Below are 27,688 nucleotides of genomic sequence, written 5' to 3' on the forward strand. Positions count from 1 at the left end.
GTGAGACTCAGCCTTGTTAGGGAGGGAGTGGATCATCAATAATGAATATTGTGGAGAACTACTTATTTTTTCATTTTGTGTATACATTTTTTTAACTGTTTATGGTTGTGCTTCAACATGATCTATCGCATGATTCATCAGATGCAACAGTGATTGTTCAGACAAATGGAGGGAAGAGAACCCATGCTGAACAAGAATCGGCAAAAGAGGTATGCAGCTTTTGCAACAAATGATATTAGTTATCAGATATCAGACACAAAGATATTGTGCAGTTAAACTGTGGTTTTGTTTTTGGACGTAATGATGATGATGGATAACTGCTAACTTTCTGATTCTTTATCTTTCAGATGGTGAGAGATGCTCTCCAGGCTAAACCGGGTGGACAGATTATTTTGGATGAATATGATAAAATGAAAACATTGACGGATAGCACAAGGAGACAGTTGGGAAACCTTCTTATGGCCGACATGATTGAAATTCATGCGTAAAACTTAAATGTCTATATTTGTACTTTACTTAATATAGAAATTATTTTAAAAAGAGCACACTCATTTTACGACATTGCATATTAGTAAAGCAATTTATTACTTCATTTTTCCTATGATAGAAATAGATATTAAATGGCTAAAACATTATACAAAAACTAACAATTTGAGAGAGACTAAAACCCACTGAAGCTAACAATACTAAAAATTTGTATCTTTTAAACTGAAGGAAATGTAGTAGTAATGTCATGTTTATGTTTCAGGAGGAGCCCACCTGTCTCTGTGTGAAGTAAATATGCTTTGGGCATCATCTCTCTATTTCCCAGCCTCAGAGAGCCATACTCAGCCAATGGATATGTAAGTTTGTAAATGAAAAGCTTGTACGTCAATTTTTGTAGTAGTAATACGTTCTGAATTTACGCTACAATTTATTGTTTTTAATATTACAGGAACACTTCTATGACCCACAGAGTGGATCCGGCTATCAAAACCTCTCTCTCTCTCTCTCTCTCTGTGTGTCCACTTCTAAGGGAGGTCATTACCCACTTGACACTGTGGATAACAGTGAAATAATCAGGACTGCATGATTGGGGGGTAACAGTGAAATGAGCGAGCACAGAGAACACATTTACCTCATTATTTGCTCATTCTTTCATGTGAACTTTTGTTCATTTAAGTAAAAACATGCTTGGAATAAAACAAATTGCCAACAACATAAAAGAGTTTCATTAATCAATTAGCACTATATATATGTAATACTTCCAGATGATACTATAGATCATTTTAATCACTTTATATTTAATTAGATTTTGGTTAAAAAGGAACACCATGTGACCTGACCGATTGGATTCAGCAACTACTAATGTTTATATTGGGGATGCAACTGCTCAGACGGTGGCATTCTCTTGCTGAAATAGCTCAGTAGGGAGAGCGTTAGACTGAAGATCTAAAGGTTTCTGGCCCAATCCTGGGTTTCGGCATTGAGGACTGTGGTGTGTGTTCATTTAATCCTTTGACCAAGGGGCTGATTGATTTTTTTTTTTTTGCCAGGACGCTGTCAGTATATGCCAGTAATTTGGTGGTGAAAACAACTTGCCCTTTGTTCCATGGTGTAATGGTTAGCACTGTGGACTTTGACTCCAGTGGTCTGAGTTCAAATCTCTGTAGAGCTTTTGTTTGCAGCTTGTAACATACACACATTGTCTCAACTACAGGGTCCTTTTGGTCAAGCACGCTGTCATGTCCCAAACCCTTTGTTTCCGTTAAAGTGCTAGTCTTATGAATTTGCATTACCCCTGGAAATTATACCTTATAAAACTAGGCATGTTTAATAGTTTACTGTCTAAATTGTATCTTAATACAAGACAGGGAACATGTTCTGTTTAGTTGGTAAAGTTTGGCTCTTTGAGTCCGCCATTACACGAACATGTTTCTGGTAAGTTACTGTTCATTCAAAGAAGTGACATCATATGCAAAACACTTGAAAGTTCGTGGCATTTCCAGCTTCGTCTGCTTTGCAAAGTGCAGCACATTTTAAACTTTTTTTTTAAATTCTGCAACAAAGCTAAAACCAAAGCATGCCTCCTCAGGGGTGTGTCCTTCAAGGCTGTTCAAGTGTAGCCAATGAAAAAAGTAGAGTTTTGATCCATTGTAGCCCAAAGTCAGCAGGACACTTGCGGAATGAATGGGTTTGATTTTTCCCGACAAAGAGGTAACTTCAAGCCGACAGGACGGTTTAGTGTCTGCTCCATACATTTTGAAAAAGGTAAATTTGTGAGGTAGAGTCACAGTGAAGGATTTGAGCGATGTCTGGTACGCGGAGCAGTTCCTACAATCTGGAAACAAAAGTCAGAAGCACCATCCCAAAGAGCTCACCGCACAGTAAGTGTTAAGCTTGCGTTTAGCCTGTTGCTTGAATTTATAAGTTGTCCATTGGCTCGCCAGACCCATTTTACTGGGGCACGTGCCCCAATATATATCTGCTGTGATCCAATAAAATTTCCTGATCACATTTCAGAAACAGTAATGTATTTGGCACTGCGGAATCAGTTACTGCAATTTATTTTTTCATTAGAACCCCGATGCTGTAGTTGAAGGAGAGGGTGTAAAGGCTGTTTGTGCCTGATGCAGTATTTGAAGAAGGAGGAGCTGCTATTTGTACAACAGTAGACACAGATGCTCCAGCTGTTTTGGTTATAGCACACTCAGATGAAATACCAAAAGGAGAAGAGAGAGGTTGTTGAGAGAGTTTATTGTGTTTCCAGGCAGTATTTGACGGAAGATGGATATGATGTGTTAATAGTAGCTGAAGATACAGTATTAATTGAACAGCGTCCATTTTGCTCATGTTGTGAGAGAATCTCCTTCAGAGCCTATAAATACAGAAAAACCCCAATGAGTTAGTTGAGAGAGATAACAGGATGGTGTGTCCATTCATTTTATATAGAAATCATGCTTTTAGCTGCAATATAACATCGCACCTGTTTCAGTGGACAAAAAGGCAATGACAAGATTCAGAAATACACAGGGAAGTTTATCACAGAGTGATAAATTATAAATTAATCTTGCAATGGCCTTTTCCTTCACACCAATTACATGATTATTGTAGGGACTTTACCTTAAAATTTCAAACAGGTTCAATTCACCTTAAAATCAGCTCTCTGTAAAAGGACACCACAAGACGATTGTAGGGTTTGGAATTTTGGGAAAAAAAAATATTTTATGGTTGCAGAGATACGATGATTTTAGTAAAAAATAAATAATGGAAATTGTGCCCCCCCCCCTTCACATTGTAGCACAAAACAGAAAGGGTCTACATGGTCCTAATTGGTTCTGTTAGAACCAGAAAAGGTTGGTAGTTTTATGAGCAACTTAGTTTTGGAGGTGAATCCGAACAAATTCCTGCCTGTTGTGTGCCACCTGCTCCTGCAGCTCCAGCACTGTAAAGTGAGAGTAAGTGACTATTTACTGCCATTATTGAGCCTTCTGCCGAGCAAGTGAGCTTACAAAGATGACAATTACAAAGAGACACAGCTTTATCATAACTGTGAAAGTCGAACACCAAATCAGGAAAAAAATAGCAAACTATGATTTGTACCATGTATTAACTTCCTGGGTTCCAGAAAACAGCTGGCGCAATTGTTGCTCTTCTTCTTCACGAGTGACTTGGCTTGTGTATTCGTCCGCCTCTTTCTCCGTGGCTATAGGTTCTAAATCATTCTCAGACAACTAACCAAAGACTGAGGACGGATTTGAAGAGCTTTCGTGTCTTTTTCAAAAGACTCGGTATCAAGAACGCACGCCACTGCAGAGAATAGGATAGAGTCCGTGTGAAAACAAAAGAAGGTTCTGGCGCAAATGACGTCACGCGTGCAGCGCCACTGACCTGTAAATCGCTGCTATCTAATAATGGCGGACAAGCTTTTAGTGATTTTTGGATGCGAAAACCTTCTTTTATTTGATTTATCTACCAACTTTACAGTGTATTTGAGCACATCACACACAGAAAACCAGGGATTTTTTTTATATAACTTTCATTAAACTCATGCTTTTAGAATGATGCAGCCAAGTGAAATCCATGTCCCCAGCAGTCCAGATCAACCATTTAAGGTAAAACCTGGGCTCGTCCAGGATTTGAACCCGGGACCTCTCACACCCGAAGCGAGAATCATACCCCTAGACCAACGAGCCAAACAACACACAAAAAGTTGTGTCTATGCTGCTGGAATTGCATTATATCCTTCAAAGGTTAATCTTCAAAAAATATTTTTGTGTCTGAATTCTGTTCCAAAAATCACTAAAAGCTCGTCCGCCATTATTAGATCGCAGTGATTTACAGGTCAGCGGCGCTGCATGCGTGATGTCATTTGCACCAGTGCCTTCTTTTGTTTCCACATGGACTCTATCATATTCTCTGCAGTGGCGTGCGTTCTTGATACCGATTCTTTTGAAAAAGACACGAAAGCTCTTCAGATTCATCCTCAATCTGTGGTTAGTTGTCTGAGGATGATTTAGAACCTATAGCCATGGAGAAAGAGGTGGACGAATACACAAGCCAAGTCACTCGTGAAGAAGAAGAGCAACAACTGCGCCAGCTGTTTTCTGGAACCCAGGAAGTTAATACATGGTACAAATCATCGGGGTTTTTTGTTTGTTTGTTTTTTGTTTTAAACTGATTTGGTGTTCAACTTTCACAGTTATGATAAAGCATTGTCTCTTTGTAATTGTCATCTTTGTAAGCTCACTTGCTCGGCAGAAGGCTCAATAATGGCAGTAAATAGTCACTCTCACTTTACAGTGTTGGAGCTGCAGGAGCAGGTGGCGCACAACAGGCAGGAATTTGTTCGGATTCACCTCCAAAGCTAAGTTGCTCATAAAACTACCAACCTTTTCTGGTTCTAACAGAACCAATTCGGACCATGTAGACCCTTTCTGTTTTGTGCTACAATGTTAAGTAGAGAGGTGTGTGTGTGTGTGTGTGTTGGGGGAGTTAGCACGCAATTACCGTTATTTCTTTTTTACTAAAATCATCGTATCTCTGCAACCATAATCTTTTTTTCAAAATTCCAAAACCTATGACCTTCTTGCGGTGTCCCTTTACAGAGAGTTGATTTTAAGGTGAATTGAACCTGTTTGAAATTTTAAGGTAAAGTCCCTGTGGCCCTCCTGCAACCTGCTGGTGGGGAAGCGGGTGATGGTGCCCTTGCACGCACTCGAAAAGCTGGTAAAATCTTCACTGCAGGAGGCACTGCACGCCCACAATCAGAGGAGGGGGCCGGGGTCACAAGCAGGGTGGTCCCGGCCACCACAGTACTTGGCTCTCATAGATGCCCACCAAAGAGATGTGAAAAACTACAAGGATGGAGCAGTGGGCAAAGGGTGAGGATCTCTGCTGGGTCCTGAAGTGGCAGCTATACGCATTCTGGGGGTCAGGGGGGAGCCAGCTTGAGAGTGGCTCACGGTCCTGTATGACAGAGAATTTTATCATTTTATTGTTTTTTTGTATTTATTTTCATTGGCTTTGCATTCTATGCTTGTTTATTTATTCATTTGTTTTTTAATTTATGAGTTAACAAAATCTATTAATATTCTTAATATTCTGTATAAAACTGGTTTGTATATATGGGGGGGGGGTGTCCATGCAAAAAGCTCGATATTTCTAACATTTGACCACCAAAAATATTATCTATCTATCTATCTATCTATCTATCTATCTATCTATCTATCTATCTATCTATCTATCTATCAGAAACACTTATTGGTCAGACATTTCTCTGCCTGTGTGCAATGGCTAACAAAGCTGTAAAGGTGTAAGAGATTGGCCCAGTCCACCTTACCCTATAGAGGATGTGCAGTCACGTGACCCGCACGTGTGTACTCTGCCCACTCCGCCACATTGGACGGCATCAGGATAGTTTACCTTGCGCGAGCGTAATGGATCCAGGCAGTAATCCCCAAGAAAATTCGGAAAATACCCCATCTACATCGAGTGATTACTTGTCTAAGTTTGTTCAGCATCTTGAAGGTGACGTGAGGCAGCGTTACGTAGAAAAGTGTTCCAGGTTGAGGACTGCAGATCCGTACAACTTGCCGCAATCTTTGTTCAGGGAAATTCGGAGCTGCGGTGCCAGCGATTTGCCCAATCCGGCCTACCATAACATTTACAATTTTCTCGTTAATCGTGAATCGTGTTACACTGGCAAAGCCCTCAAAGCTTACAAGAGCCTGGAAGCTTATAAATATTTTGTTGTGGGATGGGTATCCCAACTATACCTCAGGAAGTTCCCGAGAAGAATGTCTACTTGATAACCTCACGGGTAAGTGGCATTAAGACGTTTATCATGAAGAGACTATGCAGGACTTTTATCTTAAGAATGTTCGTAATCTAAACTCAGTTCCAGATAATGACTGGGTTATAAATATGTATGTTTTTGTCTGAAAAACAAAAAATCAGAAAGCCGCGCACGCCTGCGCGGAAGCTGCGCAAATGTGCGCAGCTTTCTAACCAACTGCCTTCTTCTCATACTAATACTTCCTATGTTTCATGGACTGTAACAGCATTTGCTCATTTAGTAATTTTAATACATAATTTACTTTGATGAAATTATTCAGACACTCCAACGCCCCCCCTAAAAAAATCGGATCTGCGCGATTCAGCCGTGAAAAAGGCGCATCCGCCGTTTGCATCCCTGTTTAAACTCATAGGTTAACCAACTTTAATCGGCCAATGAGGCTCGGTGGTCGGTCAAGATTTTTTTTAGTTTTCGCCATCCCTACTATGGATTGGCCTTTCAAAGGCATATATGAGCCAAAAAGATAAAACATTGTCATAGACTAGGCCAGGGTAGTAGGGCTAGGCATAGCCATTTTAAACGTTAGAGACGGTCTAGTTTCTAAGTATGCAGTTATCATTCAATCTGAAAATCAACTTAACAGATGTACTAGGAGTATTGAATTAGAAGATTACACCTACCTGATATGAAGTGTTCACTACAAATTCGGCTGGTAGAACTGGGGTACCAGTTTTCTCTTCGCACAGCGGACACCCATTTTGCGCGTCTCTCCTCGTCTGCAGGGAATCTATAAAATGACAGGCCCTCCTTTTGGCCCTGTCTATTGGTACAACCAAATGCTGAACAAGATATAACCATTCTCGAAAGATCGACTCCCACACACTTGATAATTAGAACGGGTTCATCTAAGTTCTATGCGCGGCCATGCCGTCCAAAATGGCGGATAAACAAATATCACGTGACCTCGTGACGTCACGTGCACACTCTCTATACCAGCTTTCTGCACCTCCAATACAGTGTCACTAACCTGACCCAATGTTAAGTGTAATTCAGGGTTCTCTTCATTGTCGGTAAATCTTTTGTCTTTTATTAAAGATTTCTGGAGAGAGGAATGCTAGTTAGTCCAATGTATTTTTGCAGGCTTTGTTCTAGTAGAGCTGTACATTTTAGGTGGTCAAATGTTAGAAATATTGAACTTTTGGCATGGAAAACACACACAAGCCCCCAAGACAATGTCTTTCTCTTCAAAAGGATCCAGCTGTTGGGGGTGGAGTCTAGCTGTGTTTACCTTTTTGGATTTTAATATTTTCAAATTTTGGAAGTGGTATATTTAAAGCCATTGAATACAGAAAGTTATTGCTTTTTGATTAAGAGCAAGTATAATATCTGTTCTGATCACTTTAATATCTGATATGCTCTCTAAATAAAGATGTTGAACAGGGAGCTAAAATAGGGGCTTGCTCCTTCTGCTCCACACATCAATCTGGTATTGTACTATCTTCAGGAATGGTGCCTTTGTTTAAAAAAATAATGTTTTTGTGTGTCATTTTAACATTTGATGTGTTTTCTGACTGACAATAATATACCAGTATAAGGCATCATTATAAATCCTTAACGAACTATTAACAAACACTTAACAAGTCATTAATAACTCATTAATTAACAGTTTACTAATGATCTATTAACTAGTTATAACGGATCATTATTATAAAGTGTTACCCAATATTAATAATTTCACACAATGACCAGGCATAACATGGCATCATGCAAACTTCATAACACAATCACACCGTGTCAAGCAACGGTGACCCATAAAAAATAACTTCACACAATGAACAGGTGCAATTTTGTTAACCACCAAGAGTGACTTTAGTGGGTACATGTTACTTTTTTCCGATTTGGTGATATAACAAAAATGACATGACATCATGCAGTCTTCATAACACAAAATCACACTGTGTCAAGCAATGACACATAAAAGAGAACTTCACACAATGAACAAGTGCAGTTTTGTCAACCTACATGCAATGGTGGTACTACAGTAACATTTACAGATTAGTATAACAAATAGATTTATAGATATAACTCCTTCTTACATTGGTGCCACCACAATTTCTACCACTTCATAACTTTTATCCCCCTTTCCTTCACAATCCACCTGGAATAACATCCATCTCTCTCCATCGCTTTCCTTTCTACTATTCCTTCCCCATACACTGATTTTCCATGTTACTTTCCAGAAAACTGGCAAAGACCAGACAAAACAAGTTCTTCAAATCAAACAGGGAATCAATAAATATCATCAGAGCAGACTTGACCTCATTCTTGGCATTACAGTAAGGGAGGCCTACTGGGTTTGAATTAAATGATAGCTAACATTAAGCTATCTGATACATCACCTAACATTTACTAGCCAGCTAACTGCACTAACATTTCCATTGGGACAAAAAAACCCTGTCCTGTGGGGAAATTTTGACTGACTTTCCACTTCTTTGTAAAGAATTTCCTCATGTCCATTGTGTCTGGGGAGGGAGCAAATACTGCAAACAATTCATCATCAACCAAGAATACCCCATTAGGCGAAGCTTATTTCATTGTTTAGTTGAACATTAATTTAATGTGGCCTAGGGTTGATTTTGAGGGCATATAACAAAAGAATAAGGTTTTAGCAAAAGCTAGACATTGTGAGGTAGCGATGGAGCTGACGTCACCTCCTCCACTTTTGAGCAGCTGGACCTTGCACCAAAATGTCTCTGCTTGCACTGAGATTCACTTCACTTGCGCGTGGTGAGTTGTTGTATGTAACTCCCAGAAAACCCGGAGTGGATTTTCAGTGGTATGTGTATTCTCTTATCGATCAAGTGGAATGGATTCTTTCACGAAGCAATAGAAATGGCGCTGGGTTAACTAATATTTTATGTTAAATATGGGGGGGTCCGGAATTAAACTCGCAAGCAAAAGTCACATGACTGAATACAACCTACTGTATGTTCTATTCCAGGTTAAGCACTCGCAAAGAACGACTGAAAAACTTTTAACTCCGTGGATTGTCGATGAATAAAATAGCAAGATCTTGGCCGCAAACTGTGACTGTATGGCAGGCCTTGGAGAGAACTTTTCTCACATGCCATCACTGTTGTGGGCTATCGAAGCTGAAGTGAAACAAAGGGATTCACTGACAGTTACAGATAAAAACTGTCAGTGAAAAACATCTCCTACTCCCAGTTCAGAGATATTTCCTTTCTCAAGAAATGCCTGAGTCAAGTTACTAAGCCAGTATCAGAAGTTCAAGACAAAGTTCCAGGTAGACAGTAATACTTTTTTCTGTTTTTCTCTGTTTGAATGAGTAGAAAAAACAAAACCAGTGCAAAAATGAACCATATTTAAGACCCATTAAGCGTTGCTCACAAGAAAGACGGTCTCTGGTTGTCCCCCAGAAGAAATTATCACCTGACGCCACACACAAGGGGTCTATTGCTTAACCAAGAACTCATGAGCATGTGAATTATTTCTGAATTCATTATAGTCTTCATTTGAAGTCTTTTTTTTGTTGACATTATCAACTGTTAGTCAGGGAGCATATGTACGTAACCTACTTTGCAAAATTTGCCAAGTCTGGTTTCTCAGTATTAACCCTTTATTTACATCCCAAACAAATTATTTTTACTTGTTGTAATGTCAGCAATTACCATTTTCACCAAAAAAAGGAAATGCTAAATATGTAAAAACATAAACAAAAAAAACATATATCAGTATCACTAAAGTCCATTATAACATCTGTATTTTTTTTTAAATTACCCGTTTACTAACTTTATGTGAATAGAAATCATATATTTGCATGATATTATCAAGTTAAGTTTAAAATGAGACATTTAAGTACATAGAGAACATAAAAAAGCCAGAAAAATTTTACACTATTGCTACAGAACTTGAGAATATTTATAGCTTATCTACATTCCAGAACTCAGCTCACAATCTCTCATTTCACTGAGATTACTAAGTTGCTAGCAGTTTTTTTTTTTATGTCCAAACTACATCAGGCAGCACGGTGGTGTAGTGGTTAGCACTGTGGAGTTTGCATGTTCTCCCCATGTCCGCGTGGGTTTCCTCCGGGTGCTCCAGTTTCCCCCACAGTCCAAAGACATGCAGGTTAGGTTAACTGGTGACTCTAAATTGAGCGTAGGTGTGAATGTGAGTGTGAATGGTTGTCTGTGTCTATGTGTCGGCCCTGTGATGACCTGGCGACTTGTCCAGGGTGTACCCCGCCTTTCGCCCGTAGTCAGCTGGGATAGGCTCCAGCTTGCCTGCGACCCTGTAGAACAGGATAAAGCGGCTACAGATAATGAGATGAGATGAAATCTTTTATTCGAATAAGGAATCACTTATCCCAGCTTTTTATTGAAGAGTTGGTCTGTGGACACATTGTTATTAAGCATTAGCATATTAGCACAAAGCATATTTACAGGATCGGTGCAAGGATGAGGAACCTGTTGTGGTATGTGGTTGTGTATGGAGAGTGCATGGACAGATAAGCATCAGACATTTCAGTAACTCTATAACTAACAGGTTCACTAGTTATCTACAATTTTGTAAGAAAGAGTTATATTCTTAATTATGGCAGATATCTGAGACAAGCATGCAAACATACAGATAGGCAAAGATAGACACACAAAGAAGCGACTAACTTGCTGAAATATTTTTGCAACAAATCTCACAGAGTTATGCGACCCAAACAGAAAATCAGTCACCTTGTTAAACACTTTTTTTCATCAATCTTGAAACAAACATACTTTAAGATAAAGAATCTATATAGTAACAAACTCCGAAAAGCAGAAAGTGATGTCAGTTGAATAGACTGAGCAGCACACCACCTCTGAGGTTCTAACTGATCCCACTCAGTAGTTTAGGTCCTTTTAGGGTTAAATGGGTATCTAATGTATGAACCCTGCTTTTGACCTCAGTAAAAAGATTGTGTGGCACAAATAACACCTATTATGGATATAATAATTGCATATTAACGATGTAATACTTTTATACCAATTTCCTATGTGGTTTCAGGGATCTTTGTATGCGCAAAGTTCCCCTGCATAATTAACGATGAAACAGCAGCCTACAAACATTACAAGAAGTCTAGATTTATGAATTTATATCTGAACTTGTATATTATTACAAAAAACAAGACTTGGTAAATTTTGCAAAATAGCCTCCAAATATAAACAAATACCACCTGACTATGTGCATTGATGGAGACTTGAGGGCAAAGTGCTTTGCAGAAATTGCACACCAAAGACACCTTCAGGTCCTCAGTCTCATCCACAGTGATCTCACTGATCATCAAACTGTCCATATGAGGCCATTCTCACCAGCAGAAAGTGGTCTTCAGGTCATGAGAAATCATGCTCACCTTCTGGTGTCAGTGTCCTCAATATCCCCTCTTTCATCTGGATCATCTTTCCACTTTCAAAATATCCCTTCTAAGCCCTAGTGAGAATTGAACTCACAACCCCTGGTTTACTGCGCCAGTGCTCTCACCACTGAGCTATGGAGCCTTAACTCTTTCATAGCAGAACCTTGAAGCCCCTGTGCTGATCCTCAAAACAGCCCACAGAAACTGCTGTAACATCACTCACAACTTTAGTTCCTAGCTGCAGTTAGCTTCTGTTTACTATTTGCCTCACAAAAAAAGGACACACATTTTAAATAATGCAGTGTGTCAATCGTAGAGTGGGCTGTGGACTGTACATTCTGGCTACTTTCTCAAGTATTTTTCACATTTTTACATAAAAAATAGATTTTGACTTAGTTTCTAAGAGCAGTGTTTGTTTCTGGAGCATATATCCAAAACTATTCATGATACGGATTTGAAACTTGGTATACATATTAACAAGGTGATGTAGATGTGCCTTTTCATACTAAGAAATTTGAGAAATTTTAATTTGTCATGTTTCCATGGAAACAATTTCAGACTTAGTCTCTCAGGTTAGTCTGAGGGGGAGGTTTTGTTTCCGGAGCAGAACTTGAAAACTATGAGTGGTATGGTCTTGAAAGTTGACATGAGACTACCTCTGAGTAGTTTGCCGTGATCGTATAGTGGTTAGTACTCTGTGTTGTGGCTGCAGCAACCCTGGTTTGAGTCTGGGTCATGGCAAACAAAAAAATGCCTACCTGAGTAGGCTTAATTTTGGACAGAGTGGAAGTGGTTAGCAAGGTTACCTCACAGCAAGAAGGTTTTTGGTTCGCGGCCAGCAGGGGCCTTTCTGTGTGGAGTTTGCATGTTCTTCCGGTGTCTGCGTGGGTGTGCTCTGGTTTCCCCCATAGTTCAAAGACATGCGGTTAGGTTAATATGGGATGACCTTGAGCGAGGCACCTAACTCCCAACTGCTCCCAAAAAGGTTTTTGGCTTTTAAAAATTGTTCTCCTGTGTCTTGGGAAACAGGGCGGGGACACTCTAATCCAACACAGAACAAAAGCTATTTACATTTCATGAAGAGAAATGTCTATTAAATCCAGGAGTAACATCCCAAATAAATGTCAGTTACACCCACAGTTTCCAAACATTCACAGCAAATCCAATTCTCTGGTATCGAGAGACAGAGAGAGAGAGAGAAATATGTCCAGAGATGTAACAGAGTCCCTTATTTATTATTTATGTAAAATATGATGAATGTGGTATGTAGACAGTCAACTCTTTTGATTTAAACCATTAATTCCTTTGTGCTGAATATTACACAGAATGATATGATCTCAAATGATGATGTGATCTCATAATGAAAAGTTTCATTATGTCAAGATCTCAAGAAAATGGTTCCAACAAGAATCAGTTATGTTCTGAGAAAGAAATAAATACCTTCAGATTGAAAGAAAATAAATGTAACTTAATATAAGAGGAAAATTGAGTCAAGGAAATATGTAAATCCATGGCTTCTTAGGATATTTTATGATTCATGGAAAATAAGTTTGTAGTATGTGATGAAGCTGTTATGAATATGAATAAATATACATGGAGTGGGTGGAGCTACTTGTGAGCTGCATGTTATTTCTAAAGCTCGAGGTCTAAACTAAACACTCAGGATAACAATGTCACCCCTCTTGTTGCTTTTCTTCACTATTGCTGATATTGGTAAGTCATATACATTATGCATGACTTTTTTTATTCACAGAAAACAGTTTCCACTTGAAACTATGATTAAAATAAATGGTCATGATTATTTTAACATCTTTATAGCAGAGGCTGCTGACAACAGCATTAAACCAGACCAAACCACCATGTCTGGAACTGAATACAGCAACATCACACTGTCCTGCACATAAACTGGATCAGTTAGATATCTACACTGGTATCGACAAAAACCTGGATCAAGACCAGAGTTTCTGATGCTGATTGATGAAGTCACTGAAAGTGTCACCAAGGCTCAACCCCCTCGTCCACAATTTTCCATAAAACTTGATAAACCGAGTAAGAAAGTGGATCTGTTCATCTCCTCTGCTGCAGTGACAGACTCTGCACTGTACTACTGCGCTCTGGGGCCCACAGTGACAGGAAACCCAACTACACTGTACAAAAAGCACTACACATGACTGGAACAGAGCCGTGCTTTTCTCATAAGATGGAGCTCTTTACATGTTCACATGCACATTCTAACTGTCTGTATATCAATTCACTTTTGGATGATCAACCATCATTTTTGTCCTGATTATAAACTGTTAATGTTTAATTTGGATTTAGACCTAAATACTAATCCTCACCTCTAACTTCTTAAAAATACTAATGATTAGTTAAAACTTTGCTTTTTTTTATTATTTACTTCATTAACAATAATTATGTGCAAAATATATTCGTGGCCACCATATAGCCTGTAAAATTATTCTTGAAGTTGTAGCACAGTAATGATCCACTGAAAGCCTCGCAGTGTTTCTCACACACAGGTGAGACTTGCATGCTCCAGATATACTGATGATGCCCCAAGGATAATTTTTTTCTGATTTAAAAAAAAAATCACATTTTATTTATTAATTGATTCTGCAGAAATGTCTTCATTCTTTTTGTTGGTGGATGCAAGAAAAAGAGAGCTGAGAGAGAGAGGAGGGGCAGAGCAACAGCAACACTAACTGAGAGAAGAAACTGGTAAAGATTCTCCTTTCCTCTTCATGTTTGGATGTTAATTATCCATTAATTTGTTAATTTTGTGCACTTTGTGGCTATGGTACAAGAGAACAAAGACTACAATTATGTTGCTAAAAACAATAACATAGACTTATCTAATGATCTGGGGTGGGTTTCCTGATAACGTTGCACTTTAGAGCTAAAGAGCAAGTTTAAAGACGTTCTTATGCAACAAACGTTGTCTCTGTATGTGGTTTTCCCGAACTCACTCGTAAGAAGGAATCTTAAGTGCAACTTCATCCACAGCATCTTTGCAATGCGTATCCTCGCAATAGGCATTAGTAACTGCTAAAGGTATTTTTACTGTAGTTGCTAAAGGCATTATCGTAGTTGATAAATTCAGTCGATGAGGTCATGTGGTATTTGTTTTTAATAAAAAAAAAACAATGAAATATAAAGTGTCAAAATATGTTTACATATTGTATTGTCGTTAAGCATTACATATATAATGTGGGAATGAATAATTGAAACTTTTTACATTTTTGGACAATAACTTGTTTTTTTTATTCCAAGCATTTTTTTAATTAAATGAGCAAATGTTCACACAAAATTATGAACAAACAACAAGTTAAATAGTTCGGTAAAATGTTTTTCCTTCGCCTGCTCATTTCATTGTTACCCAATCAAGAGCTTAATGTCCCTTATACACTGGCATGCAGCTGAGTGGTGTTTGTCATATGAAGGAGGTACAGTATCGATCCCATCACTTCCCCAGACCGCAGTGCCGCTTCCCAGATTGCAGGCAGCCAGATTACAGCTGGCCGAGAGCGTCAGTGCACCCGGGAGGTGATCAGCATTGAGAAGGAGCGGCTCCAGTTACTCCGAGACCTGTATGAGTGGCACCATCAGGAGCGGATGGACCTTAAACAGGCAAAACTAGACCTGCAGGTCAGAGAAGTGGAGCTTCAGAGTGGATTCGTGGAGTCATGATTATTTCAACTGTTATTCACAGTGCCAAGTTGGCAATGGTCTCCGATATATAAACACACACACACAGTGTTAGAAATTTGACACTAAATGAGATAATCACTTGGCTAATGGAGTTAAATTTGATTACAATGTGGTGATATCAATGTGACATTCCAATATCCATACATAATTCCATAACGCATTGAAATATAGTCATAATGTTTCGCATATATTTATTTAATAATTAACTTGATGTATGTGCAATGTACAAGAAAAATTATTGCACACCAGCAGCATATTCAGGTTATCATTAGGGTATTTTAGGATTGTTGTACAATAATTATCTGCTGAAATCTTGTTTATCAGTGTTTATTCCACATCAGCAATATCTACTGATGAACTGCCAAGGATATTTTCATCTCATCTCATTATCTCTAGCCGCTTTATCCTGTTCTACAGGGTCGCAGGCAAGCTGGAGCCTATCCCAGCTGACTACGGGCGAAAGGCAGGGTACACCCTGGACAAGTCACCAGGTCATCACAGGGCTAACACATAGACACAGACAACCATTCACACTCACGCTCAATTTAGAGTCACCAGTTAACCTAACCTGCATGTCTTTGGACTGTGGGGGAAACCGGAGCATCCAGACGAAACCCACGCTGACACGGAGAATATGCAAACTCCGCACAGAAAGGCCCTCGCCGGCCATGGGGCTCGAACCCAGACCTTCTTGCTGTGAGGCGACAGCGCTAACCACTACACCACCATGTCGCCCACAAGGTTATTTTGTCTTTTTTTTTAAAAGAATGTACATTTTACTAACCCACTGTGTGTAAACCTTTTTCCACACCTTGTTTAAGTCCTGTTCGGAAAAATTTATTTCAGAGAAACTGACAGAGGTGCTTGTGCCTCAACTTGCGACAAAAAAAGTCTTCTTTTGTGAAGCTCCAAAAACTCTGAAATAAAATGAAGATAATTCCTGCGACTCGCTCCGTGTGTTCAGGAAAAGGTTCCAGATCCACTGTGCACTTAGTAAAGATAAAGGGATGTATGGAAGCAGAGATATTCAGTTCTGGATGTGTGCTGTTTTTTTTTTTTAATAATGCTGTTTAAGAGTCAAATCATGATCATCCATCAATTTCATGGGTAAAATCATCATGAACTACAATTGCGATGGAAAAAAAGCATGCTTTGGGTTGATCAGCAGCAGGACTTGTTCTGTGTTGTACTGGTGACGCAGTTCACTGTCACTGATGCTGTGAAGTGATGATCTGTGTAACATTCTGCTTCAACAGCTGCACTTCCTGGGTGTGGCCTTCTAGAGACACATGTTCCCTCATGTGTAAACCTTGTTTCACCCTCAGCTTCAGCACATACAGCACTATTACACAGAATCCTCACAGAGCTGTGTTCAGAAATGGCTCAACTATACAACTTACTGTACACAGTGAGATACATCCCACTGATTCTCACTGTAGCAACAGGTAATTAACCTTCCTCAGCTCATTCATTGTATTCACTAATACTCGTGTGTGTATTAATCTATTAATTTCTTACTTTTGTAAGTCAGTATTTTGTTTACAGAAATATTTCACAGATCTATTTCTTTCTATTCTTCTTTGCAAACAGGCAGTTTTGCAGATAACATTGGGCCGATGGACAAAGATACCAACATTGTGGGGAAAGAAACAGACACTGTTACTCTGAAATGTTCATATCAGTCAAGCAGCGATTACATTCTGCTTTACTGGTACAAACAATATCCTAACAGCACGCCACAGTTTTTACTGCTTAAAGGCGCAAAGTCAGCAAGTTCTGCTGACTACAACCCTTCTGGCGCTCGATTCAAGGCAAAAACTTCCTCAGACTCGACTGAACTTACTATTAAAGATCTACAGATCTCAGATTCTGCACTCTATCACTGCGCACTGAGAGCAGCACAGTAATACAGAGTCAATGAGAGGCTGTACAAAAACCTAAAAACAATACATATGAAGTTAAAAGGTTTATATTAAAGATACTTCCTTTACCAACTTATCACAGATACAAACATTTGCAGCTGAATAACAGAAAATAAAAATAAAGAGGGAGTGTGTCAGGTGTTACTGCTGCATACTGTTTTAAATTCATTGTAGATGACTTTGTTGCCCAGTTTACCCCCTGATTTATTCCAATCAACTTTTATTCATTTATAGCAGAGCGTAGCCCCAGACTTAAGAGAATATGATAATGCATTGGCCTGTTTTTTGATGCCTTTGACCATACGACGTGTGCAAGTTCATCCCTTCCGGACAAAGATTTCTTTGGGTTCTCTGAATCTTTTAATGATATTATGTACCATAGAGGATGTGATCCCAAATTCTTTGCAATTTAACTTTGAAGAAAGTTATTGTTAAATTGTTGCACTATTTGCCCACACAGCCTTCCACAGAGCGGTGAACTCCTCCCCATCTTTACTTCTGAGAGACTCAGCCTCTCTGGGATGCTCTTTTAAAACCCAATCATGTTACTGACTTGTTGGCAATTAACCTTATTAGTTTGTTAATTATCTCATCTCATCTCATTATCTCTAGCCGCTTTATCCTGTTCTACAGGGTCGCAGGCAAGCTGGATCCTATCCCAGCTGACTACGGGCGAAAGGCGGGGTACACCCTGGACAAGTCGCCAGGTCATCACAGGGCTGACACATAGACACAGACAACCATTCACATTCACACCTACGGTCAATTTAGAGTCACCAGTTAACCTAACCTGCATGTCTTTGGACTGTGGGGGAAACCGGAGCACCCGGAGGAAACCCACGCAGACACGGGGAGAACATGCAAACTCCGCACAGAAAGGCCCTCGCCGGCCACGGGGCTCGAACCCGGACCTTCTTGCTGTGAGGCGACAGCGCTAACCACTACACCACCATGCCGCCTTGTTAATTATTATTTTTTTATTTTTATTTTTTATTTTTAAACATTACACAACTTTCCCAGTCTTTTGTTTTCCCTATCCCAACTTTTTTGTGTAATTATTACGGCTACAATTATAAACAGTCCATAATTATTGACACCTCTTCAGATTTACTAATAAAAAACAATTTTACAAAGGTGAGTTTCAGTTCCAACAGTTTTTATTAGTTAATTAATCAACCAGAAGACCGCCCTCGCCCTTTGATCTTGTCGTCTGATGACATGCTCATTACCTGAGATGGAATTTTTTTCAGCACAATCAGCAAGTTGAGGAAAACCTGGATGTTATCATCGCAGGTAAGCATGGTGGAAAGATCATGGACATGTTTTTACTTATCAAATTCACCGATATTTCATGATATCTTGTCTAACCCTATTTTATTTCTTACTCTTTCATTTGACAGTTGCCATTTTGTATCTAAACGCATGTTTGAGAAATCACATGAGGTGTCGATAATAGTGATCACTTTCTCTGGTGTCCACCATTATCAACACACTGTGGAATTGACATTTACAACTGTTATGGATCGATCTTTGTGTAACATTGTTGAAGTAGATGAAGTACTTTTAAAAAAATAATAAAAAGTGCTGTGATTTATAATAATTTTTTTTTCTGATTCATAACAGAATGGAATGTTTATAGAGTATTTGGAATCCTATTGCAATAAATAGAATTAGACCAGAATTAAATTCCTTGCATATGAAAATTACATGCTTGAAATATTCAGATTTTTCTATTCCATTCAGATTTTTTTTTTCAGTTTGTTGTAAATATCTACCACAAATTACAATATTAGGAGACATTTTATATTTTGGTTCGAGGAATGACATGCAACCTTTGACCTGGAGTTTCATGCAGTTACAATATCAATTGCCTGTTGACATTTATTGGTAAACTACAAAACTAGAAATTAATACAAACAACAACGAATGATTAACAAAATGTGATCTACAAGAATACATAGAAAGTGGGTAGAAAGTGGAACAAAAAGAGTTCTGACAGGTTAAACATTATCAGTTCATTTGTTTACAAACATTAGAATTACTTCCTCATTTGCATAAGCACCAACATATATATTTACAGTATATAAAATATATTTGGTAAGAAATATAAGTCTATGTAAAACAAATTTTAAATAAAAACTATGTTTTGTTAACTTAATACCACATACTGATTATTTTTTAAAATAAATAATCATCTGGGTGTTGATAATTGTGGAACTGTGTCGATACCTGTGGACAAAGGTGTCAGTACTTGTGGAACGGTGTCACGTGATCTGATACGCTAAGTAATCGGGAATCAACTCTTTTTTTTTTTCCAGTGGAAGCTTGCATAATTATTAATGCATAATTTATGTATTGAAAATCGACTCTGATTTTTTGCAACTTTTTGCAACGGCCAAAAGATCGTTAAGGTGTCGATAATTATAGCCGCTGCTCTAGTTCATTGATACAGGTTTTTTTTTTATTCTAATCATGGTATTGCTATGCATATAAATGCCCAGTTGAATTATTGCCATATTCAGTGCATGTACATGCATTCAGCAGGCTACTTGATTAGACGCATTTTCAATACTCGTCTCGTCTTCATCTGCTTATCTGGGGCCGGGTCGCGGAGGCAGCACTCTGAGCATGGAAGCCCAAACTTCCCTTTCCCCAGACACCTCGGACAGCTCCTCGGGAAGAACACCGAGGCGTTCCCAGGCCAGCCAAGAGACATAGTCCCTCCAGCATGTCCTGGGTCTTCCCCAAGGCCTCCTCCCAGGGGGACATGCCTGGAACACCTCCCCAGGGAGGCGTCCAGGAGGCACCTGAAAGAGATGCCTGAGCCACCTCAGCTGATTCCTCTCGATGTGGAGGAGCAGCGGCTCTACTCAGAGCTCCTCCCGAGTGACTGTGCTTCTCACCTTATCTCTAAGGGAGCGCCCAGCCACCCTGCGAAGGAAACTCATTTCGGCCGCTTGTATCCGCGATCTTGCTCTTTCGGTCATTACCCAAAGCTCATGATCATAGGTGAGAGTCGGAACGTAGATCGACCAGTAAATCGAGAACTTCGCCTTTTGGCTCAGCTCCTTCTGAACCACGACGGACCGGTAAAGCGACCACATCAATGCAGAGGCTGCATCGATCTGCCTGTCGACCTCACGCTCCATCCTTCCCTCACTTGTGAACAAGATCCTGAGATACTTAAACTCCTCCACTTGAGGCAGGACTTCTCCACCAACCTGGAGAGGGCAAGCCACCCTTTTCCGGTCAAATCCGGCGTGGAACATGCTGAGGTCTCATGCTGCTCTCATGCGTGGGCCATGCGCTTGGCTCACTATTGCAATACTCTGGGCAGTGCTTTTACAAGTTTGCAGAAACTCTTTTGCCAGACATGCTCAGGTAAAAGCCGCCACAGAACAAGGCTCCGGCTGCCTTTCAACAAACCCAATTTCAGATGGCGTCGGCAGCACACTCAAAGCAGCGTGGGAGACATCGAGCGGACGTCGAGGACATCGCTTTAACCAGGTGGCCATGACTGCACACAGGGCCTCGGGACAGCATGGACAAATTATCAGGAGATGCTTCGGTGCACTCCGTTTCAAAACGCATACGCTTCAGGGAGGCAAAATCCTCAGGTTGGACGTGAACGAGTCTACGGCCTAGCCTCGTTGATTCACTGGATGTACAACCATCTGTGGGCAGCGCTGCTAAATAAAGCCAGGGTTGTAAAATGAAACCCTAGAATGGACTGCAATGACCAGTTTTCACCCATCATATGGCAAACGGAATCTCAAACTTACTCGTAAGCATGCTAAATTGCATAGGGAAACATCAAGGCATCCGTTTCAGTACCTTAAGATGCAAAACTGGATTTCATTGTGCTATCAGTACACCATCCCGAACATTAGTAAGCAGGACTTAATGGACCTCAGGATCAAGATAGAAGAATGCTTCTTCACTGGATACCGCTAGCCGGACACTGCTCCTAGTCCGCTCGGCCAGACACCAAAGCAAGATGCATCGTTGACCACGCCCAGGTCTTGAGCTGACCACGTGAGTTGGCAATGCACTTGGGTCACTGCTCAAATGCCTATATTCGGTGATCAAAAGAAGACCGCCGTCCCGTTTCAGGCCGAGAGTACAGGGGCCATGGCGAAACCCATCCGCTGCCAGCTGGACCGTTACGGGCAACACTCGATGGGCCCCAAATTTCGCACCGCACGTAGACAGCAGGATTCGAACCTGCGCAGGGAAACCCCAGCGCATGCTAAATTGCATAGGGAAACATCAAGGCATCCGTTTCAGTACCTTAAGATGCAAAACTGGATTTCAGCGTGCTATCAGTACACCATCTGGAACATTAGTAAGAAGGACTTAACAGACCTCAGGATCAAGATAGAAGAACGCTTCTTCACTGGATACCGCTAGCCGAACACTGCTCCTAGTCCGCTCGGCCAGACACCAAAGCGAGATGCATCATTCACCACGCCCAGGTCTTGAGCTGCCCGCGTGAGTTGGCAATGCACTTGGGTCACTGCTCAAATGCCTATATTCGGTGATCAAAAGAAGACCGCTGCCCCGTTTCAGGCCGAGAGCACAGGGGCCCTGGCGAAACCCATCCGCTGCCAGCCGGACCAATATTGGCAACACTCGACGGGCCCCAAATTTCACACCGCACGTAGCCAGCAGGATTCGAACCTGCGCGGGGAAACCCCAGCGCATGCTAAATTGCATAGGGAAACATCAAGGCATCCGTTTCAGTACCTTAAGATGCAAAACTGGATTTCAGCGTGCTATCAGTACACCATCCCGAACATTAGTAAGCAGGACTTAACAGACCTCAGGATCAAGATAGAAGAATGCTTTTTCACTGGATACCGCTAGCCGAACACTGCTCCTAGTCCGCTCGGCCAGACACCAAAGCGAGACGCATCGTTGACCACTCCCAGGTCTTGAGCTGGCCGCATGGCACAATCTTGCGGTACGGTGACGTCACGCGGTAGCCCTGGATAGAAGAGAAAATGGGGAAAAAAGAAGATAAAGACAGAAAACACAAGAAATCTGCTGCTACTTTGTCCCAAAATATTGGCGCCATGTTCCAAAAAAGGGCCAAAATGGGTAAGGTGCTGAGTGCAGGACTTTGTTTTTCTTTTGTTTACAACAGTAGTAGTAGATTGATCTGTCAGAGTGATCAGTGGGGGGTAGCGTCAGCCCGTCCGTCAGTCTATGTGTGTCAGTGACACACACACACACACAGATGAGTTAGGTTGCTCGATGGCTAGGTACTAGTAGTGTCGGACCTGCGGCTGCTTTTATATTTTTTTCAGCTTGGGAAATCGGAGCTGTGGTGTGGTGTGAAGACAGTAAAATGCGAGACTTTAAGAGCACGTGTTTTTCAGTCGTCATGGTAACATGGCATCATGGTAACATGATGCCCTGTCAGTGGTTTGGCATTTGGATCAGAGTGAAAAGAAACATGTGCACTAGCTGAAAAATGAAAATGTTCAGACCAGTGTGTGTGAAAACACCCACTGTTGCTGCATTTGGGCAATTTTAAATTAATTGTCCTTATAGGGCTGTGCGATATTATTTCAATCTCAGGATTACTTGAAACATTTATCTCAATTAGAAATTATTGTTGTTTTTTATGCTAAAGCATGGGCAGATCAGGAGTGTTCTGATGCCATAAACAACAACTGAAGTGAGCAACAGAGACAGACAACAACAGACAGACAATGAAGGAGAGCAACAACAGACAGGCAATGAAGGAGAGCAACAACAACAGAGACAGACAATGAAGGAGAGCAACAATAGAGACAGACAATAAAGGAGAGCAACAACAGACAGACAATGAAGGAGAGCAACAACAGAGACAGACAATGAAGGAGAGCAACAACAGACAGACAATGAAGGAGAGCAACAACAGACAGACAAAGAAGGAGAGCAACAACAGAGACAGACAATGAAGGAGAGCAACAACAGACAGACAATGAAGGAGAGCAACAACAGACAGACAATGAAGGAGAGCAACAACAGACAGACAATGAAGGAGAACAACAACAACAGAGACAGACAATGAAGGAGAGCAACAACAGACAGACAATGAAGGAGAGCAACAACAGACAGACAATGAAGGAGAGCAACAACAGAGACAGACAATGAAGGAGAGCAACAACAGACAGACAATGAAGGAGAGCAACAGAGACAGGCAGTGGAAGAGAGAAACAACAGATAGACAATAAAGGAGAGCAACAGAGACAGACAATGAAAGAGAGCAACAACAGACAACTGAGGTGAGCAACAGAGACAGACAATGAAGTCACAGCACAGTTGTAGGAACATAACAATAATAAGTTAGACAACAGAGAACTTATAACGAATATAAAAATGTCTAAATTAGAAGATTTGAAGTGTGCTCGTGTATTTGGGGGTACGGGAGTAGGGGGCCAGATGAAGTCCACTTTTGGGGAAAAAAGATCCCCCCCCTCCACAATGCTGGCTACGGGCCTGGTGTGTGCATGTTAAGCGCAGTGTAATATTAGCCACTGATGACTGGGATCCTGGGGACCCCAGCCATAGTGGCCTGTTTGTCTCTGTTTCCACAGGCATAACTCCAGCAGAGGTGCACCCCAAATTGGCGGGAGTTCCAAATTCCGTTTGGGCGAAGGGTAAACATGATGTAGGCCTAATAAAGAATGCTGAACCAGTGGTGAATACCCCCAAATCAGATTTCAGGCCTAAACAGACCCAGTACCCACTCAAACCAGAAGCAATTGCAGGTATAAGACGGGTCTTTGATTCATTGCTGAAGGCAGATGTAATTGTCCCTTGCCAGGACTCTCCAGTGCGCACTCCTATTTTTTCCAGTTAAGAAGGCAAGAAAACCATCCCAGCCCGATGAGTGGAGGTTTGTCCAAGATCTACAAGCAGTCAATGCTGCGGCTGTCCCGCACGCGCCTGACGTCCCTAAAGAGTGCTCTGCAGACCACACCCACTTTGGGACTGCCTGACCCCAATAAACCATTTGTTCAAAGTGTAGATGAAAAGAAGGGTTTTTATGACCTCTGTTCTTTTGCAGAAACACAGGGATAGATTGAGACCTGTAGCCTACTTCTCCAGCAGGGTGGATCCAGTGGCGGCTGGACTTCCTGTTTGCCTGCGTGCAGTTGCTGCAGCTGAAAAGGTGGTAACTGCTTCCAGAAATATTGTGGGGTACTCTAACCTCACCCTTTTGGTCCCACATGCTGTCTCCCTGCTTCTGTTGTAGAAAAGACGTCACATTTGTCAGCACAGAGATGGTTGAAGTATAACACTGTCATACTTGATATGCCTAACATCATTGTGAAACGTTGTTCTGTTCTGAATTCTGCCTCTCTTCTCCCTACAGAGGATGATGGAGAGCCACATGACTGTGTTGCTCTCACTAATGATTTTTGTTCCCCCAGGTCAGACTTAAAGAGTGACCCTTTTGGAAAATCCAGACATGGTCCTCTATGTGGATGGTTCAGCCTCCAGAGACTCAGAGACAGGAAAGAGCAAAGTAGGTTTTGCCGTAGTCTCAGATCACGAGGTCCTCAAGGCGTTGTGTCTGCCCTCAAACCTGTCAGCGCAGGCCGCAGAGCTCTGTGCCTTTATTGAGGCATGCAAATTGGCTGCAGGGCAATCTGTCAATATTTTTACGGACAGTAGGTATGCATTTGGCGTTGTGCACGATTTTGGCACTATTTGGAAACATAGAAATTTTCTCACTAGCACAGGATCTCCCATTGCACATCATAAACTGGTCTCTGAGTTGTTGGATGCTGTTCTACTCCCTAGAGCCATTGCTGTGTGTAAGTGTGCTGCCCATACTAACAATACTGATCTTCTGTCTCAAGGGAATGCCAGGGCAGACGCAGCAGCTAAGTGTGCAGCCTCGGCTTCCAGTTCACTCTCTAACCTTGCCTTTCCTCAGGTTTCTACCCCTTGTTTACAGCTAGCGGACCTTCAGAGCACTGCCACCCAGGACTAGAGATGAGTCTGGAAACAGGCGGGCTGTATCCTTGCAAACTTGGTCTGGGTTTGTCCCTCGGGCCGTCCCTGTCTACCAAAATGCATGTTCCCTTTCAATGCAAAATTGGCACATGGGCTCACCCATGTGTCAAAAGGGGGGATGGTAGCAGAAGTAACAAAGAGATGGTTCACAAAGGGGTTTTCAAATTATGCTGCGAAATTTTGCAAGCAATGCTTGATATGTGCACAACATAATGCAGGTCAAGGTATCAAACTAACTCAAGCAGCACACCCAATACCAGACAAACCATTTGATCATCTCCAAATGGACTTCATTGAACTGACACTTAAAAATAAACTAAGCAAAGCTTGTGCAGAAACAGGGCTAGGATGGACAAAGGTCCTCCCTGTAGTACTCACACAAATGAGGATGCAAACTAGACCTAAACATGGGTTAAGCCCATTTGAAATTCTGTTTGGACGAGTACCCAACACGAGGATAGGGCCAGCTCAAGGAACACTGCCAGACACCACACTGTGTGATGATGCAATGTTGAATTACTGTGCAACGTTGTCCTCTGCTTTGAAATCTATCCACAAAGAAGCACTTCCCAAACCCGCTGAGGGACCTCTGCATGATCTACAACCAGGGGATTGGATCTTGGTGAAGGACTTCCAACAAACCAAGTTGAACAAGCCACGGTGGAATAGCCCATTCCAGGTCCTGCTCACGACCCCAGTGGCAGTGAAGGTCACAGGCAGAGTGACATGGATCCACGCTAGCCGCTGCAGGAGGGTTCCTGAACCGGCTGAGCAGGAGGAAAAGAAGGCCTAAGTGACCCAGACGCTGACTAAAGCTCGTGAGGAAGAAAGGCATCACTGCATGGAACAGTGCAAGTATCACATCAATCACGCATGCACCCTCAATAGGGAAGAGTATTTCAGTGTCTAGCTCATAGATAAGCCTGAGGGTTTCGAGTTTCCTCCAAGTCCCGGTGAGATGGGACGAGGGCTGATAGGGCGTGCCCGCCCTCTGAGCACCAATACATGTCAAGAAGGGCAAGGGTTAACTCGGTAACATCATTGAGGCACTGAACAAGATGCGCAAGGTTGCTGAACAATTACGAGCAGATGAACATGGAGGAGTTGAAGATAGCTGATCGTGTTAGTTCAGTGGATGGAAGACTCTGATTCTATCCACCATACCGGTCCTGGGCTTAGTGATTGTGATGCTATGTTTGCTCCCTGTTTTCTGTCAATGTTGTATACACTGGTGCCATCTGCGGGGGGGCACGGACCTTTTTGACCCCCCAAAGACAAAGTTGGGGGGGCAAAAACACCCCAATAATGAAACGTGAAAAAGTAGTAAACAGTACAGATGAATTCATGTTAACTGACGATTGAAACCAACTAAACAAATAATAGCCTAGCTTTGAATGCAAAATAAGTAATCTATAGAAAAATCACCTAAAATGTTATGATCGGACATGACCCGCCCCCTTTTCCGCTTGCAATATTCCAATGGTTGGCAGTGAGTGATTGACAGATTGCACTCCGCAAAATTTACACTGCGTAGCACTAGGCCTATGCGGCCCAGGCAAAAAAAAAAAACATAAATAAAATATTTCATTGCGTAGCAACCAAGGCAGCACTACTGAGGCGAAAAGTTCTGTGTGGCCTCCCGCAGCCATTTTCACTGAACAGTGAACATAGAAATGAAGCAAAATGGACAAGTGGATTATCCGAACCAGTAGGCCGGCAGCCACCAGCAATGAAGGTGATCATGTTGTGCAGAATTTGGACACTGAAGTCTGTGTTAAAGCCGATGCGGATATATAAGTTTAACGCGCTTAAGCCTTTTTATGGAGTATGGTGCACGTTTTTTTTTTGCACTATTCTTGTCAGTTGTCTGCCGAATTCATCTCAAAGAAAATTGCATGAAACTAAATTTGTTTATTGAATAAATTGTGTTTCATACAATGTTTAAAGTTGTGAGATTTTTTTAATGCATCATAATAAGTTATCGTTAAAATGGGCGCTTCCCACTTGCAACGGTGAATAGTAATGAATGAAAATGACTTACAACTGAGTCTTTGATATTCAACTACATACACTGCCGACGTCATGACGTCACGATGCAAGAACATAATTCTGACCCCCCAGTGTTGACATGAAGTTGGCGCCTATGGTTGTATGTCTGTGTTTCAGAGGCAGCTGACAAATATCGGTTACCAGATGGTGAAAATAGACTCTGATGACATGCCTGACTGGCCTCCAAACTCACATGAAGACTATAACCCACTGTTCGATGACATCAGCACAGTTGACATGAAACTAGTCCTGACTTAAAACATTTTCATTATGATTGTTTCCTGTTCTATTGTTTCCTGATCTATGTAT

The 27,688-nt window shown here is 41.2% G+C and overlaps 2 non-coding genes and 1 pseudogene across 2 annotated transcripts; 2 read left to right on the forward strand and 1 right to left on the reverse strand.

The window, feature by feature from the left end:
- Nucleotides 1-4,103: 4,103 nt before the first annotated feature.
- trnap-cgg (transfer RNA proline (anticodon CGG)) lies at nt 4,104-4,175 on the reverse strand. Its single transcript has one exon. It is a non-coding gene; the product is annotated as a tRNA-Pro (tRNA).
- Nucleotides 4,176-7,322: 3,147 nt separating this feature from the next.
- Nucleotides 7,323-7,436, forward strand: LOC132866882 (U5 spliceosomal RNA). Its single transcript, XR_009650647.1, has one exon. It is a non-coding gene; the product is annotated as a U5 spliceosomal RNA (small nuclear RNA).
- A 196-nt stretch (nt 7,437-7,632) lies between these two features.
- On the forward strand, nt 7,633-7,797 carry LOC132866909 (U2 spliceosomal RNA; annotated as a pseudogene).
- Nucleotides 7,798-27,688: the final 19,891 nt, after the last annotated feature.

The sequence above is a fragment of the Neoarius graeffei genome, chromosome 18, assembly GCF_027579695.1.
Source record: "Neoarius graeffei isolate fNeoGra1 chromosome 18, fNeoGra1.pri, whole genome shotgun sequence".
NCBI classification, from domain to species: domain Eukaryota; kingdom Metazoa; phylum Chordata; class Actinopteri; order Siluriformes; family Ariidae; genus Neoarius; species Neoarius graeffei.